The sequence below is a fragment of the Leptonychotes weddellii genome, chromosome 1 (assembly GCF_054177405.1).
Source record: "Leptonychotes weddellii isolate Sample4059 chromosome 1, ASM5417740v2, whole genome shotgun sequence".
Classification (NCBI taxonomy): domain Eukaryota; kingdom Metazoa; phylum Chordata; class Mammalia; order Carnivora; family Phocidae; genus Leptonychotes; species Leptonychotes weddellii.
The window spans coordinates 191,160,057-191,177,954 of record NC_138369.1 but is presented as its reverse complement, the minus strand read 5'-3'; the positions used below and the strand labels follow the sequence as shown (position 1 = coordinate 191,177,954).

The following is a 17,898-nucleotide window of genomic DNA, read 5'->3' as shown; positions in this document are numbered from 1 at the left end:
GAAGAGCTAAAAGGAAGCCTGAGAACAGTGTGTCAGCAAATAGGATCAGCAGAGATGGAAGAAGAACGAGGAGATTCTGGAAGCACAGGAACTGTGCAGAGGCCACCAGGGCAGCTGTGGGCGGGGAAGGTCAGGGAAGGTCAGGGAGCAGAAGACCGAGGCACCCACAGCCAAGCGCACACACGCTGGAGTCCCACCAACAGTGAAAGCACAGAAAGGTCCCAAACGTACCAAGTGAGATGACAACCATTCCTTTACACGTTGTAGAAGCTCACCAACCCCAAGGAGGAAAACCGGGGACACAGGTGCACCTGGACGCACCGTGATCGAACCGTGATCGAAGCATGATCGAAGCGTGAGGAGCGGAACACAAGGAGAGAGAAGGCCCCCCTCCCCAGGAGCCCCGGAGGCCGGCCTCAAAGACCGCCAGCCAAGGACTGTGCACACGGAGGCCGTCCCTCAAAGATGAAGGTGAAATTAAGACACACAAACAAAATAAATAACAAAACAATCAAATGTAAATAAAGACATAACAAAAATAAACCCAATCTAGCACATCCGTCACGAGCAGCCTACCCATCCTCCAGGCGGAAGAGAAAAGAGCCCGGCGGGTCCCTTGAGTCCCGTGCAGAGGCAGCGAGCCCGGGGGGGGGGGGGCATGGCGGACGCACGACTATGCACGTGGCCCCGCTGGGATCTCCGCTGGGATCTCCACCGGGTGAGATGCACGGAGACAGGGAGGAGCCGCGAGGAAGAGGGGACCAGTGAGCGTGGGTGGGGGCAGGGCTTCTGTTCGGGGTGGTGAGAACCTTCTGGACCCAGATGGAGGAGACCGTGGCACGAGTGTCCGCGGACTAAGTGGGGCCGAGTTACACTTTAAAACGGCGAATTTCAAGAACTGTGAATTGAATCTCAATGTTCAGAAGTTCTGGAAGAGGATTTCTGTAAGAGGTAGGACAGGCCAGCCCACACCGACTGTGCTCGCGGCCCCAGGGGACAGGCACCATGCCCGCCGTCGGGGTCCACCACCTGCATGCCCGGGGGAGACACAGCACAGCAGGGCCGCCCAGGGCACTGGGCACCTGCCGCGCCACTCCCCCCTGCCGCGGCTCTCCAGGAGCAGCCCGGCCCCGTCCTGGCCCTGGACACCCTGTGCCAGGAGCGCCCTGGCCTCTGGCCGCAGCGGTTCTCGGCCTTGGCCGGCTGGCAGTCCCCTCCCTGCGAAGCCTGATCTGCTCACACCTGCCATAACACTAAGGGCGTTGTGTTTGTGGTGAGGAGGGATCGGGGAGTGTGTCTCTGCGGGACATTCTAGAAGCCAGCCCTCGGGGTTGGGGAGGTGTGCCCCTGCTATCGCCCTGCCCTTGGCGACCATGCCCGGTGACTGTGGAGTTCCAGGAGGCTCCAGGGTACCAGATCCGGGGATGCAGAGCCTCCCACCTTCCTGGGAGGAAACAGGGGCAGGCGGGGGGAGGGAGCTCGGCCAGGCCCTCACTGCTGGCCAGAGACAGCCTGGGATCCGAGCCCCAGCTCCCACTCCCGGGAAATGGGACAGCAGGACGCTGCAGAATCCTGCATTTTCAAAAATCCCCTTGCTGGCTCTTGAAGAGTAGGGCCGCACCGCTCTTGATGTACTGAACCAACCCCAGCGTGCGTGTGGCCAGAGGGACCCACGAGGACTTCGGTTCATTGGAAATAACGGACAGCCCTGCGACTCCCTCCCAGGACACGCCTGGCCAGGCTGCAGTCTGTGTGTCTGTCCAGAGCCCCACCAGGGTTCACAGACACCCAGGGAACACGTGCCAAACAGACGGGTGTGATTCCTGCTTTCGTTCCTGCGCAGCGACATCTCCCGGGTGCCCACGTGTGCAGCTTCTGTGCTCAGCTCGCCAAGATCGCTGAGACACGGCTGACCCGCCAGCTCAGCACCTGCCCAGATCGGCTGCCCCTCGCTCGGGCTGCAGCTGGCTCAGCTCGGAGGCTGACCTGCACGAGGCCAGCCCTCCTTGGACCCCCACTTGTAGGAGACGGGTCAACTCGACCCCTGCTTTCCCTTGGCCGTGTCCGGGGCCACCTTCTGCAGACACCGTGGGGCAGGGGCAGGACAGCACCGCGTGGGAACTCGGGCAAGCCGTGAACCGGCCCCAGACTGGCCTCCAGTTGGGCCATGTGCACGGGACAATCTCAGCGGCTCGCCCAGCTCCTGGGCACTCCTTCACCTGCTCTCCCTGACACTGTCTCCGACCACCCTCGCTCCCCACCGTCACCTCCACAGGTGAGTCACCCCGGGCAGAGCCACCAATGCTGAGAAACAACAGGGACACCATGAAAATGGCCGGCCAAGGCCCCAAGGTCGTGCTGCCCCCCACTCCTCAGGCCAGCTCAGGATGATGGGCGTTCTCTACAAGCACAATGGGGCGTGACGGTGACGTCAGGGCCATTCCCGCACGAGCGCCAGGACAAGGGGGGACGGCGTGTGGGGAGGAGACCCCGGGCCCGGGCTGCAGTCACTGACGTGCCCGGGTCCGGAGAACTTGGCGGCTCTGGGCTTTGGCTCACACAGGAGTCCAGGCTGAGCCAGAGCACCGACCAACAGAAGCGATTTCCATCTACTCGCCATCACCGGAGTTTTGCCTTTTCCGGAACGTCCCACAACTGGGATCATATGGTATCTAGCCTGTTGGGTCAGGTTTGACACTGCAGTGTAGACCCATCTGTGCTTGCGAGTAAGCTGTGCTTGCGACTCGCTCCCGTCCGTCCCCGTCTGACTCCGTGCTGTGGGTGTGCAGGTCGGCTTGTCGGCTCACCTTTCAAAGGATCGCAGTTCTTTCCAGGTTTTGGCGACCACGGAAAGTGGCCGTGAACATAAGCTTCCAGTTCGCCCAGGTAAATACCCAGGAGGGAGCTGATGCGCTGCTGAGCCCAGGGCTCCCCGGCCAGAGGGTCTGCAGGGAGAAGGCAGGGGGGCGGCCACCCCAGGAGCTCCTGAACACACCTGGACAAGGACGTTCGGTGGGCACGGTCACTGGAGGCTCCCCTTCACCCTCGAGGTGGCCACACTGGAAACGGAGGCCTCCAGCACCTTGGAAGGAAAAGGGGACAGGGCCACAGTACCCCAGCACACGGCGGCCGCACTGGCTGCCGCCCGGGCCCATCTGCTGACCACAGTGCTCATCCGCGGCTCTTCTCCATTGCAGGAAATCAGGCGCAGGCGGGAGGTGAGGCGCTGAGCCCCACTCCTCCGCAGAAGCTCCTCTCTGATTCCCTGTTCCCGAGCTCGTGCCCCCCTTCCACCTGGGATCACCTGAGCAAAGAGCTCCCGGGAGAGAGGTTCAGGTGGAAACTCCTGCCATCCAGCAGGTGAGCCTGGAATGCCCTCCCCGCGTTCCTGACGGGGCGCGCCCTCCCCACGTGAGGCACGGGGGGGCACCAGGCTGAGGGCTGTCCCTCACGCGTCCCCTCCCTGCACCACCCAGATGTCCCTGTCTCTCTCTTACAAGGACACCTGTGACTGCCCTGCAGCCCAGCCGGACAAGCAGGACCACCTCCTCCCCCTAAAATCCTCGCTTACATCACAACTTCTGCCACGCAGGGTGATATTCAGATTTCGTAAATTAGGATGTGAACACATCTGGGGGGGGCATTTTTCAAACTAATACCCCGATGTTTGTATTTTCTAAATGGATGACATTGTTATATAGGAAAGAGAGAGGCTTCTTCAACTTCTGCAGTAAGACACCTTCCCCGTGCCTCATCTTCCCTGGGGGCTCCTAGCCCTTCAGTTGCCCCACCCCGGCACCTACGGGGCACCGCCGGCGCCCGGGCTGGGGTCTGGCCTGGACGGGATGTGTAGCTGCGCTGCCGTTGGACCCACGGCGGCTAAGAGTCCGGGCAGATTTTCCTACGGTCCTGAAGGGTGCCCCTCAGTGTCTATTTTCCTAAGGTCGTTTGGCTTTGTTTTGTTTTTGCTGGGGTTTTTGGCAGAGTGAAGTTATCAGGGCAGGAAGTCTCTTTGGGGAAGATCACGGGAATGAACCCTTTATTTGCACATGGAATTGATATCCAGGTCTTTCCTGAAGAAAGCTGTAAGGTCACCATTAGCCCGTCCGCGGACACCTCATGCCAGTGGAGCCTAAGTATTGCTTTACGTCTGGAGAACCACACACTCAGAAGAATCTCAGGAGGGGAGCATCTGCAGGGCCGAGCAGCTGGGTCTCGGGGCCGGGGCGTCGGCCGGCAGGAACAGGTGGTCCCCACGTGGGGACACCCGGACGGAGCGGGAGGCAGGGGCTGGGCCCGAACGGGCCGTCCAGCCTGCCGGCCACCAGCTCGACCTGACCATGCAGCGGGCAGCCACGTGGCGGGCAGCGGTGAGGAGGCTATACCGGAGCTCAGGGAGAGCTCGGGAGAAGGATGGGCACGCGTTCCCGGGTTCGGGGCCTGTGGCGTCGAGGTGGCCATGCCACACTGGCCTGGAGCCACACGCAGGCCTGCCCCCCCCACGTCTGCGGGACCGGCATGGGTGAGCAGGACGGACACGGCTCCTGCTTTGTCTGTGGCATCGCAAGGAAGCAGCTGGGCCCGCTGGGGGGACGAAATACCTGGAAAACACCGACCTGCTCGCTGCTGTGGAGTCTGCAAACATCACGGCGGAACCGGAGATGATCCCGGCCTGGAAAACACTTGGCACCACGGACCCACTAGCCAAGAGGTGTGGAGCGAGGACAGCAGGTGCAAGTCCAGCCGGGTGCTCTCAAACCCTCAGAACCACGAGGCAGACGTGGCCCGACTCCTGCGGGTGGAAAGCACAGGTGGCTCTGGGCCGGGCCCCTAACGGGCAGTCCCCCGTCTGCCGGCGGCCCCTCTCCACGCACCCCTGCCTGCTGGCTGGCTTGGGTGTCGCCCAGGACCAGGGGGCAGAGCAGGCCTGCCGCACACGGGGCAACGGGAGACAGTCACCGGGGCTCCCAGCGCTCTGCCCAGGGTGACACACTCGCTCCCCATCTCAGCAGCCAAGCCAGGCCCCCGGCCGCACCCTGGCAGCAGATGCAGCCCGTCCGCATGCCCAGGAGGAGTGACGCTGGGTGGCCGTGTAGACCGCTACTAGCCCTACTCGCTCCCCGTGGAGACCTCGGGGGGGCGGGCAGAGGGGTCTGGACTCTGCCCAGCGGGACCGCACGGAGTGGCAGAGGTGGGGGCCCACAGGCCCGTGGGTGCCTGGAAACCGCTGCAGGTGCCACGGGGCACCTGGCCCCCCCCCCGGGCGCTGTCCTGGCCCTTGCCCTCCCTGGAAAGCCTGGGCCTCCCCCGCCACCCACAGGGCAGGGGAGTCTTGAAAGTGAGGTCGCCGGGGACCCCGAGTGCCCGGACTGTCCCGTTCTGCCTTCTTACCTCCTGCCATCTGCAGCTTCCGGCAAAGGGAGACAAGCCTGGCCCACCTCCTGCCCGCGGGGACACGGCTCCTATACCCACGGCAGGGTGAGGTCTCCACCGAGCAGCCTGGCGCTCACAGCGCCCTGAGCACAGCCCAGTCCTGAAGCTGGAGCCGGCCAACGTCCGGAGACCCCCCGCCCACCGGCCTGCAAAGGGCCCACACGGAACCCCAGCACGCAAGGCCCACGCACAGCGGTCTACACCCACACGGACTCCACCAGCCCAGCTCGGGACACGCCCACGATCCGACCAGTAAGGAAACTGGGTGAAATCTGACTTTTTAAAAGAAAAAAGGCATTTGAGGTTTTCAGAGTGAAAGGGAGAGTGAACAGCATCCTCACCGGTGGGAAGATAACTCAGAGCCAGTGAGTGACCCGGGAGAGCCTCTAGGACGCAGCCCGAGCGCAGGCTGGCCGCTTCCCCGGGGGGCAAAGGCCCTCCTGCAGGTGAGAGGTGAGCCCCGAATGAGACTCTCCATGAAAATCGGAACACTGACTGGTTTGGGACCCTCTGCAGGGTCAGAGGTCACACAGTCCATTAGAGGCTCTGGTAAGTCCTGCTGCAAGCCAATCTGCAACCCTGCCTAACGCTGCGTCTCCCAGACTGCTTTGCCCAAAGAAGCCCCTTTTCATTTCACGGCTGACCCGGTGCGGGGCTGCTGCAGGGCAGCCGCTCAGAGGGAGGCAGGATCTGGCCTGAAGGCAGGGGTCCCTTTGAAGCCCTCCCTCACACGGGGGCTGTGCCTTGGCGAGGCGCCTCAGCTCCAGGCGTGATGGCACCCCGCGCCCCCAGCAGAGGAGGGGCTCGGTGGCAGCGAAGGCCAAGCTCTGAAACGCAGTCAGGGACGATCAGAGGTGCAGATTCCTGCCCAGCAGCAATGGGCAGCAGGTGGGAGGCAACAGCCTACAGGTGGGCCGCCCCGGGGAAGGGGACAGGACGCTGTGGCCCCGCCCCGGGCTGAGGGCCCCAAGGACGTGGCAGCTGTGAGGCCCACAGGGCGGGCAGGGCTCCCAGATGGAGCTGGCCCTACAGAGGACACGGCTCTCCTCACAGACAGGAGGGCGCAGGGACCCAGTGACAGGCCTGCAGGGTCCATGTGGATCCGGCCCAGGACAGGCCCCACAGTCGATGGCCCCACAGCCTGGCCATCTTCAGATCAGAGGCTCGGCCTCCACACAGGTGCGACCCCCCGAGTACCCCCGGAGCCCAGAGATGCCAGCAGCCAGATGGGTAAGCAGCCAGGGCACCCTAGACCCAAGGACGCTAATGCCCTGTCCTGGGCTGAGCTGTGCCCCTCAAAGTGTATGCTGAAGCCCTGACCCCCAGCACCCCACAATGTAACTATAGAGACGAGTCTACACAGAGGGGATTAAGGTAGAATGAGGTCACTGAGGTGGCCCCCATGCAATCTGACCCGTGTCCCCAAGAGAGGAGGAGATCAGGACACAGACACGCACCGAGGGCGACTGTGTGAGGACACAGGGAGAGCACGGCGTCCACGCGCCTGGGAGACAGGCCTCGGGAGGAGCCAGCCCTGCACACACCTGGACCCCAGACATGCGGCCCCCGGCCCTGCACCCCGGACGTGCGGCCCCGGGCCCTGGGAGAGCACCTTCCTGTTGACGCCCCCCCGGGATGCTACGTGTTACAGTCACAGACCGCTTGCCTGAGCAAAAACACTCAGGGGGCCTGATTCTCATCATGACAAACACAGAGCACCACCCCCCCCAGGGAGGCTGAGCCGCGGCTGACGGGAACCAGGCCAGGGGCAGCAGGAGGGGCTGGTGGCCCCCACATCCTGAGAGCACAAGCAGGCTACCCAGGAGCCTTGAAAGATCAGGACAAGGTTAGTCCCCGCCCCGGGTCACGGGGCCCATCTCTGGGGGCTGTGGAGGAGCAGGGCCGTGCCAGCACATGGGGCCATGCATCTCTCTGCATGCCAGGACCCTTCCAGCTTGCCAGGAGGTGCCCACCGAGAGGCCAGGCCCCTGCTGCCCGCTAGAGCCGGGCCTTCTGCTACCCTGGTCGCCCCTCCCTTCCCAGCTCCCAGGGCCTACAGACCTCGGGGTAGGCCCTGCATCCAGGGGGCTTGGGGACAGAGTGTGGCAAGAGGGAGGGGCCCACTTCCTGACGTCTCCTGCCCTGGGCAGGGAATTAGGGTTGCTGGAGAGTCCTGTGGGTGCCTGCCTGCGGCCTCCCAGAGGCAACTGTTGAGCGGGGGGAGACTGCCGGGCCAGGCAGCACCGTCCCGGGGGCCCGGGGTCTCTCCTGTGGGGTTTTGTCTGGTTCCCGTCCCATCATCCACCACGGGCTCTGCCACGGACTGCTCACAGCCCACGCCCTGCCCGCCTTGTCCCTTGGAGAGCAGATGGCCCCCCGATTCCCAGGCCTGCAGGGAGGCTCCAGCTCAGGGCCGAGGGGGTTGCAGGGGCTGCCTGCCGCGGCACCTAAGGGGCTTGCCAAAAAGCTCAAAACGCACTGAAGATAAAAGGTGTTTCTCCTGCGGGCACCAAGCTACACAGCAAGCTCCGCCCCTCGGCACAAAGGGCGCCAGGCTGAGGAGCTCCAGGGACAAGGAACCTCGGATCTGACGCTGGGGGTGGGTGGACCCCACTGCCCGCGGGGCCCACAGTCCAGCCTCTGCCGGGCGCACAGCTTGGGGGCCTTTCCTTCCTCCGCACCTTGGCCCTGCTGCACAGAAGAATCACCTGGGAAGAGCAGTTCAGATCTGGATTTCCGTCCCCACTCAAGCCCCAGGGGATCAGGACCTCTGGGCTGGGCCGGGCAGCCTGTGTGCAGCTGGTGGGCCTTGACCCTCTCCTCCTTCCCCACGAGTGCGGGACTCAGCCCAGAGGCCGGGGCAGCGAGGAGACAGGCTGATGCCCAGCACCCCCGCCCCAGACAGGGCAGCCCCTCCCCCTTCCCTCCCTGCTGCGCCAGGAGGTCCCCTCAGCAATGCCCCCCTGGGGACTGTGTGCGTGCAGAACACCCACCGTTTGCAGAGCCTACCCAGGGCCCCCCTGGCTCATCCTTCACGCCTCTGCGGTGCGAGAAGAAGAGCTGCACCTGATGCCAGGCAGGACAGGCAAGGGTCCTAAGCTCACCTCTCTCGCGGGGCTGCCCCAAACGGACCTCCCTCACTTCTCCCCCGGGGCTGCCCGGACACGGACCTCCCTCACCTCTCCTGCGGAGCTGAGTACTGAGGAGAAACCTCGTGGTTTTCAAAATATATCCCATGTGAGTCCTTTCAGGGCTCAGGCCAGGATGCTCCTGCTGCCTGCAGGACATCAGCTTCCTCTGGGGGACCACCAGCCCTTCCCCGCAATGAGGCCAGGTCCAGGAAGGGGCCACAGACCCATTTCTGAGGGGCAAGACCACCTCATCCCCCACCCACCCACCAGGGCCTAGGCTTGGAGGGACGATGGAGGCAGAGTCCTCTCTAATGAGCTGGTTTGGGGAGCAGGTGCCTGAGACAGGCTGAGACTCTGGGCAAGTGGAGCTCCAAGTCCACCAGAGCCTGCCTGCAGGCCCCTGGGCACCCCCTGTGGCCCCGGCCCTGCCCCGGCCAGGCTCCAGGCCCCAGAAGCAGAGCTTGGCACCTATTTCCAGGGGTCATCTCATGACCCCGCCCTTCCTCCCTCTGGCCCCAGCTGCTCCTAGGCCTGGCCACAGGGAGGCCCTTGGTGCCCAGACAGTCCTGAGCGTGCAGGCTGGTCTCCTGCACAGCAGCTGCCAAGCTCAGCACCCCCACCCCACCCGCACATGGGTGGCCTCCAGCTGTCCCGGTGTGGCCACCAGCAGCTTCTTGTTTCCCTTCCCTCCTGGGAGATGGGCTACTCCTGTTGCTTCCGGAAGGCATGTTTGTTACGTGGCTCCTGGAAACACCATCTAATTAAGGAGACTTGACCCTGGGCTGCCAGTCAGAGGCACCCAGGACCCACCACCAGGCAGGAGGGGGAGGCCACTCAGCTCTGTCCCCAGGCTGGGACCTGGCCCTAAATGGGGAAAAGGAAGAACTTGGGAGCCGTCTCTCGGAGCAGGTGGCTTCCCCAGCGCCAACCTGCCGCATGGCTGAACTCCGCAGGGCATTGCCCCTGACGCAGATGGACACATGGAGCGCAGGAGCCCAAGAACAAGAGAGCTGCCTTTCGCACACTCGTGTGCACACAAAACCCACGTGCTTGAACACATGCGTGTGTGTACATGTATGCACAAGGCGCACACAGGCACGCGCGCAGGCGTGTGCGCACGTGCACGCAGTGTGTCCGCGCACTCCGACACAATGCAGTGCAACGTGTTTGGAAAACACGTGCATTCACACACGAGGCGCACACTTGTGCACACACCCAGGACGTGGGTGTGCACACATGACGGGCATGTCTGCACACACACACGTGCACAGAGGCACACACATGCAGGCCCTTGTCACGGCACCGTGGTGTGGTTTAGAAATATCGGCTGAACACCTAGTAAATAAATAGCTGAACAAAAATGTAAATCATTGATAACGTCTCATAAACAAAAGTCCATGGAATTTAGCTTCCTACGTGCAGGAATGCAGAATACTTTAACAGAACCCCATCACCAACCCTTCTTCCTCCCAGACGCCCTGAGCCCTCCCACCCCGCAGCCCACAGCTTTGGGGACACAGGCCAAGATGGGGACCACCGTGCTGGGGTCGACAAGACTCCTGAGGGAGGGCCCCAGCGCTCCCCGGGGCCAGCGCTGCCCAGCTGGCCAAGGCTTCCGTGGACAGTGCCTGGGGGTCTCCCAGACCCCAGGTCATCACACATGAGGTCATCGGACCTCATCCCGGCCCCAGGGTCCTCCTCCGAAGCACTGCTGTGGGTGGAGTCCAGTGCATGGGCCTCCCTGACAGCACACAACCTCGTGCCTTCTCAGAGGACAGGGCCAGCTCATTCCCCAGTAGCTCCTGGGGCTGCAGTTCCACTCCCACTGTACCTGCCACTCCATCGCCTGCCCCACGGCTCAGGGACACGGACAATTAGGGTTTTGTCACCTGGATGGTAGCTACCGAGGGTAGGCACCTGACATGTTCACTGGGGCTAGGACAGGTGTGTGGGACTAGGTTTGGGGGATGGAACAGTGTCAGAGAAGAGAGAGGTGTGGGGGATGGGACAGGTGTCAGGGATGAGACAGGTGTGGGGAATAGGACAGGTGTGGGGAATAGGACAGGTGTCAGGGATGAGACAGGTGTGGGGGATGGGACAGGTGTGGGGGATGAGACAGGTGTGGGGATGGGACAGATGTGGGGATGGGACAGGTGGGGATGGGGCAGGTGTCAGGAATGAATCAGGTGTGGGAGATGGGGCAGGTGTGGGGGATGGGGCAGGTGTGGGGATGGGACAGGTGTCAGGGATGAGACAGGTGTGGACGATGGAACAGGTATGGGGCATGGGACAGGTGTCAGGGATGAGACAGGTGTGGGGATGGGAAGGTCGGAGGGGAGGAGTACACGTAGCCTGCATGGGTTCTGGACACTCCAGGCAGGGCTGGGATTCAGGAAAACTTCCTCCAGTCCCAGGACAGGTGCAGAGGCGGTTGGGGTGGGGTGGGGATGGGGGCAGGGGGACCAGTGAGGGCAGGACGGAGTCCCAGGGACATCAGGGAGGAAAAGATGGGGTGGGGCTAGCCGGGCAGGAGGGGGGCTGGGGCCACAGTCTGGCAGAGCTGGGGCACAGGAGAGAGAGTCCGGCCTGCAGGGACAGCAGGCCCTGGGAAGGGCCAGGCCGGCCTCCACTGCGTGGGCCTGGGGCCTGTGTCCTCAGAGAAGCTCCAAGCCATGTGGGAAGGGTGACCCCGGGAAGTGGAGGCGGCAGTGGGGCCATCTTGGGCCTCAGGCTCTGCTCCATGGGTGAGGAGACCCAGGGTGCCCTGCCTCAATTTCCTCCTCCGCACTCCTTGGTGGGGTTGGGAGGGCTCCGTGCGCGGACGTGTGCACTGCCCGAGGCCGGGACTGGCATGCCCTACCATCGTCCTGAACACGCCTAGCCACGGCTGGACAGCGCGGCCATGGAGGACGCCCCAGTCGTGTCCCCCTTTCCAGTAGGGATGGCCTTCGGAATTTGGGGCCCAGGAGCTGTGCTTGTGGAATGTGCTGCTGGGCCGGGCTGCGGCCACGCTCACGTTTCTCTGGGTGAGCACACTGCAAACAAAACCCAGACGCCGCCACAAGGCTCAGCCCTGCGGTGCGGCCGCCTGGGCTGCAGGGCCATCTTGTTATTTTCTTTTTTTTTTAAAGATTTTATTTATTTATTTGAGACAGAGAGAGTGAGAGACAGAGAGCATGAGAGGGAGGAGGGTCAGAGGGAGAAGCAGACTCCCCGCCGAGCAGGGAGCCCGATGTGGGACTCGATCCCGGGACTCCAGGATCATGACCTGAGCCGAAGGCAGACGCTTAACGACTGAGCCACCCAGGCGCCCCCATCTTGTTATTTTCATCAAACAGCTCTGCTTCATCTCCAGCGGCTGCTTGTCTTTCTGCTCACAGCCTTGAGCTGGACAGAATGAAGGAGAAGGCACTCTGAGGCCACCCGTCCAGCTGGGAGAGGGGCCACGTGCACAGACAGGATCCCTCAGCCAGCGTCACCCCAACAACACTCCGCAGGGCCCCGCTTTCTCTTGAGGAAGGGGACTTGGCAGAGCAAGCTCAGTTCTTGGGGTTGGGTGGGAGGAGAGGCATGCTGGGGGTCCCCAGGCCGCTCCCCAGGACTCACCCTGGCATGGCTGAGCTGGGTGCTCTTGGGCACCGGCCCCTGGCCTCGAACCCCCCCCCCCCGTCGGCCCTGGACAGGGGTGCACAGGGCACCTTCCCGGCCCGCGGGCCCCACTGGGGCTCCTCAAGCTCAAGCACTCCAGCACCAGGGGCTCTGGCTCTCTTCCCAGATTGCCACGAGATCGCTTGGGCCATGAGAAACGATCCCTTTGGCAGCCAGGGTCTTTGACCCCCTGCACCATCCTGGGAGCCCAGCTCCCTGTGGCTCAGTCCAGAATCCTTCCCCTTGGTAGGAAGGGCAGGAGTCAAGAAACCAGGGCCCCACTGTCTGCCCCCAAGGGCATCTCAGAGACCAGAGCAGAGAGCTCCTGGCTAGTACACGGTCTGCAGGGAAGGGAGTGGGGGGAGAGGGCAGAGGAGACAGGGGATGGAGGGGAGGGCAGGGCAGGGGCGGGGAGGTAGAGGGGGACAGGGAGGGGGGAAGGGAGGCCAGGCCTGTGATCCCGGTGCCATCCTCAGAGGCAACGGCACACCACGGGGCCTGTCGCTGTCGGTGGGGTGGGGCGGGGGTTGCTGGGTGAGGCACAGGCCAGGCCGAGGGGCACCAGCCCAGGGCTGCCCTGACAGCGCAGGGGGGAGTCTTCCTGATGGCCACCCAACTCCCAAAGCTCATGCCCCCAGATTCCTCCCAGGGGACGTTTGTGGACTTGGTGTCTCTGTTCCGATATCTGCTGCTGGCCAAACCAGCCACTCCTCTTATCTTTGTTCACATGTTCCTCCCGCTTCCTTGGGTTTTATCTTATTTTTCTTTTCTACGGTCTGGAATTGAACGTTTAATTCACATTTTATTTTAGTTCTTTTTTTTAAGGACTCTTCACGCCCAGCATGGAGCCCAACACGGGGCCTGAACTCATGACCCTGAGATCGAGACCTGAGCTGAGATCAGGAGTTGGACGCTCAACGGACGGAGCCGCCCAGGCGCCCCTATTTTAATTCTCCCTTGATTATATCAAGGCCCTTTAAGATGGTAAGCTTTCCTCCGAGCGCGTTTTTGGCCGCCTTCTAGAAGCTTCACTGGGCAATGTCTTCTGCACTTGGCAGTTGCCGCCTCTTGGACTCAAGTCAGGTGCAGAGCATCGGTGTTGTTTCTCGCTGTCCCGCCGGCCTCAGTGGGGCTTTCCTCAGAGGTGGATTTCCGGCCCCACCGCGCTCGAGAGAGAACTCTGCGTTCGCGGGAGGGTGTGCGGCTCGTTGCTGCAGACACCTGTCGCTTCCCGGTGTTTCTGGCCTGGCTTGGGCAGGGCACCAGCTCCCGACCTCAGGAGCCAGAGTAGCGCTCTCTGTTCACTCCTCGGTCTTCTCGGTGGGAACCAGAAAGCAGGTGCGTCCGTCACAGGAAGGAACATTCCCACATAGCCAGTGGCTTCCACCCCGCTGCGGGTGGGCCGGAGCTCTGGTCCCTGTGGTGCACACAGTGGGAGCCCAGGCTGCCGGACAGGCCACGGTCTGCAGCCCTGCCGGTCACCACACCAGCACGGTGCACCTCGCGCGGACTCCAGAAGCATCCCCCAAAGTGGCACGTGTCCCTCACACCCGAGGCCAGATCAAGTCCACGGCTGTGCCCAAATCCAGGGGAGGGAGTGCAGGCCCAAGCTGGGGACGGTGGGGCAGGGTTAGGACAGGGTCTCCCCACCCCGGCGGCCTTGACATCGGGGACCCGATGCCACTTGGCCCCAAGCGCCCCTGGCAGAGCCAACACCGTCAATACGCGCCCAGGCTTCTGAAAATCGGTCACCGGGTCCCTGGGCCTCCCCAGGAGGCGGCCATGGGCACACAGTCCTCTGTGGGCCCCTCCGGGCTCCCCTCCTGAGGCTGCCCGTCCCCCACGACTCTCACCTTCCACATCCCCTGAGATCAAGCCCTCCACTCCTGAGCGGACACCTCACTTTGAGCGCGTTTACAGTCAAGACCAAGGGAAGGGTCGAGGGTGGCACGGGGGCTGGCCGTGCCTTCCAGTTATTCGGCACAGACAGGCCGGGAGGCCCCGCGCAGCTGGCTGGGAAGGAGAATGTGACTGACTAATGGAGACGTTCCTTATGCGGCGGGTTTTTGTCACAGATGACAAGGAGACCCCCGCAGGCTTCAGGGGCCAGGGAGGAGGGCGGACCCTGTCTGGGTAGGGACTGTGAGGGGAAGACCCACGGCAGGACCCAAGAGAGAGGTGCTGACCGCCACACAGTGACCTGCTCCTTCTGGAATGCTGGGAACAGGACATCCGTGGGGCAGGCCAGGCCGGGGTCCCGCTGGGCCCACAGTGGCCTCTGCAGAACCTCAGGGCTCCCTCCCCAGGAGGAAGGCGGGGCTGGAGGCTGCACTCGGCCACTCCACACACACACCGGGGCTTCAGCACGAGGCCTGTGTCCTGACTTCCACCTGGGGGCTGGGCATGGGGCTGGTAGGAGCCCGGCGGGCAGGTGGGCTCCCGCCTCGGGGATCCACGGGCTCCATGCAGGGCAAAGGCAGGCACATCTGCCTCCTCCCCGCCACTCCTCCCCCCTCCAGAGGGTGGCAGCTCAGAGACACCGTGTGGAAAGCTCCCTGGAGACCCGCGGGTTTCAAAGGCGATGCCCAAGCTGCCCCTCTCAGCAGCCCCCGCTCAGGAAACCCCAGCAACCAAAACACAACCCGAGCCAAGCCCGTGACCCCAGGAATGCAAAGCCGAGCAGCATGAGGGAAAGTAATCCCACCATTCGCCCCCCAGCGGGAAAAATAATAACAAAATAACAAAACACATGACTTTCTCAACAGGAACCAAGAAGGAATTCAGTAAAATTCATCTCTTCTTGATACGAGCGCTCCTGAATTGGAATGAGAGCTTTCGCCCCATTCTGATAGGAAGTCATGCGCGTAACGCCAACGCCTACAGAGCATGTCTGGGTTTGCACCTGCAAGCTCGTATACCGTCCGCGCACACACACACACGCTCACAGTCCCACGCGTGTGCCCCACGGCAGTTATGTCCTTCCAAGTGGGACCAGGTGTTCCAGAGGTCGGCCGGGCCCCGCGTGGGGCTAGGGTAAGGACTTCCCCAGGTCTCCCAGGCCAGTGTCCTGTCTATTCCCCACCCCCGCCTGGCCCCCCCACAGGATGTGACCCCAGCCAGCAGCAGCATCTCCTGGGTCAAAAGACGTGCCCCAGTGCTGCCTCCTGTCCAAATCTGACTCACCAGCGCCCCGCCCCCACAGGGGATAACTGACCGAGGAGTTTAGGGCACCTCGTCCTAGGGCGGGAACGGCCAAGGGTCAGCGCTGTTACTGCCCCTCACCCCCAGCCAAGGTCATGCACTCGTCAGGACCCTCAACCAAGCAGGACCAGGGTCACAGGGTCCTCTGAGGGCTTCTGGCCAAGCCCAGGTTAAGTCCGCAGTGCTGACCGCTAAACCCAGAGGCCTTGCAGCTGAGCTGTCCCCAAAGCAGCCCCGAGTGTCCCCAGGCAGCCCTGCGCTCTTCTGGAAGAGGGGGCCCCACCTGCTCCCAGGGTTGGGCCTATCCACACCGTGGGGCCCTAGCCCGCCCTTGGTGCCAAGAGATGGTCCCCACCCGAGGCCTGTGCTGTCAGGGACGGCAGCCACCTCAGGCTCCAGGCAGCTCCAAGAGAAGGTGTCCCTTGGCGCTGGGAGAGGGGGACAGCGGGCCGGCCACTCCCTGCGGCACTGACAACGATCTGGGGCTGCAGCCGACAGCTCCGGCCCTCCGCTCCCCCCTCCAGTAGCAGTCCTCCTGTGTTGTCCAGGCCTGTCCCACCATGGCAGCCGGGGCCTTGGGGCGGGTAAGGCGAGCGTCCCAGGCGTGCGGGAGCCCGGCAGCATGGTAGGGATTCCTACAGGCCTCCCCAGAATGTGCATTTATCCACACGTGTACACCCACGTCCGTCCACACCCGTGTATTCCCGTGTGCGTGCACTTAGCCACACTGTGCTACTCCGTGTGAGACGTCATGGTACACGCGAGTGTCTGAAGACCAGGGGCCTGGACCCTGCATCCGTCCGGACAACCCCTACCCGAACTCAGGCGCTGTCGGCAGGGGCCTGGTCCGCGAGCACCTGAGCCCAGCAGGGCCGCCCCTGTGGCCAAGTTGTGCCGTGTCCGGCCGCCCTCCCCCCCCCCCGCCCCAGGTAAAGCCGGAGCCGAGGCCTGGGACTTGAGGGCCGCTGGGTCTCTAGCAACCCACCAGCCTCAGGCACCAGGAAGGTCCCGCTGCACTGCCAGGACAGGTCTTCTCGTCAGGCAAGACGCAAGCAGAGGCAGCGTGACCGCAAACCACCGACGCCCCGTTAAAAGGCCCAGGTCCTGGCTGCCCCCAAACCCAGGTTGGGGCCCCAGAATTTACTTGGATGCAGCTCTGGCCCCTCCCTGCCTGCAGAGCACCCCACAGTACTCCTCCCACTGGTTCTCGGGGCGCCTCCCTCCATCCCTCGCCCCCATCTGAAGGGCCAGAGGGATCTGTGCAGGCTGACCAGCGCAGGACCACCGGCCACCTCCTTCTCAGGGGGCACCTTCTCGTCCTGCCTTTGGACGTCTGACCTGGGCCCAGGGACGAGGAGTCAGGCGTCCAGGGGCACCTTCCTGATCACCCTGCTGCCACCTCCCCCCCCACTGGCCCTTCCTCTGCACTGCTGTGCGTCCAGTTATCGACAAAAGTGCTCACCGTGGCCCCAGGTCAGAGGACAGCTCGGACCCCCTGGCAGCAGGGTCAGCAGTACCGAGGACCTGGCGAGAGTTCTCACTGCACACATGATGCTGAGATACAACACCCACCCGGCTCGCTGGGGGCCGTGGTGGACAGTGGTGTGGACGGCTCTGCTGAGGAAGCCCAGGCCTTGCCCTGCCCTACTGCAACAGAAACCACCACCCACCCTTGGCCCTCCCCCTTTTCCCTCCTGGAATGTGGACGTGATGGCTGGGGTGCTAGCAGCTGCTTTAGCAACAGAAGGAATAAGAGACCGGGCTGCTGACAGCAACCTGCATCCAGGCTCTCATTCTGGGAGGGGCAACCCACCCCATTTCAACATAATCAGCCCCCACGACTTGGGTTTTCAGTCACAAGCACTATAGCGAACTGGCAGATGACCAGCGCACCCCTCTCCTCAGGCCTCCCACCAGATGGCATCCCCAAGGTGCTCTGCAGTAATGCCGGGTCAGCCCCAAGCCAACCTCCCGTGTGCCTCTCACCCACCCACCCAGGGCCTCCACCACCAGTCGGTTTGGGACGGGAGTTCAGCCGGCAGAGCTGACATCTTCCTAACTCACACTTGCCACTGTCCCCTCCCCTAGAGACCTCCTGGTGGGGCCCAGGGCGCCCACTGAGTTTACGGGCTGCACACAGCTGTGCCTGCCTGCCCCACCAGAACGAGCTTTCCTGATGTGCTGGGTGTGGTGTGAGGACCAGCTACAGACTGGGGCAGAAAGGCTGCCTGGGAATGGGGGGAGGGTGCACCCTGCCAGGTGGCAGGCCAGAGGATGGGGCACATTAGCCTGTCGGGTGGGGGGACGTGGGTTGGCCATCAGACCCAGGGGCGTGCGTCTGCAGGAGGCAGAGGGAAGGCTGTTCACACAGGCGCCCAGAGCCCGGGGGCTGACCAGGATAGATTGTCTAATTACACACCGTGATGTAATTAGAATCTGCTCCCAACTTAAGAGACTGGAGGCTGGAATAATTACCACTGTGCAA

General features: G+C 63.2%; 1 protein-coding gene across 1 annotated transcript in view; it reads left to right on the top strand.

Moving 5' to 3' along the window:
- The window catches only part of POFUT2 (protein O-fucosyltransferase 2), a 345,437-nt gene that overhangs the window by 216,545 nt on the left and 110,994 nt on the right, over window positions 1-17,898 (top strand). The window lies entirely within an intron of this gene.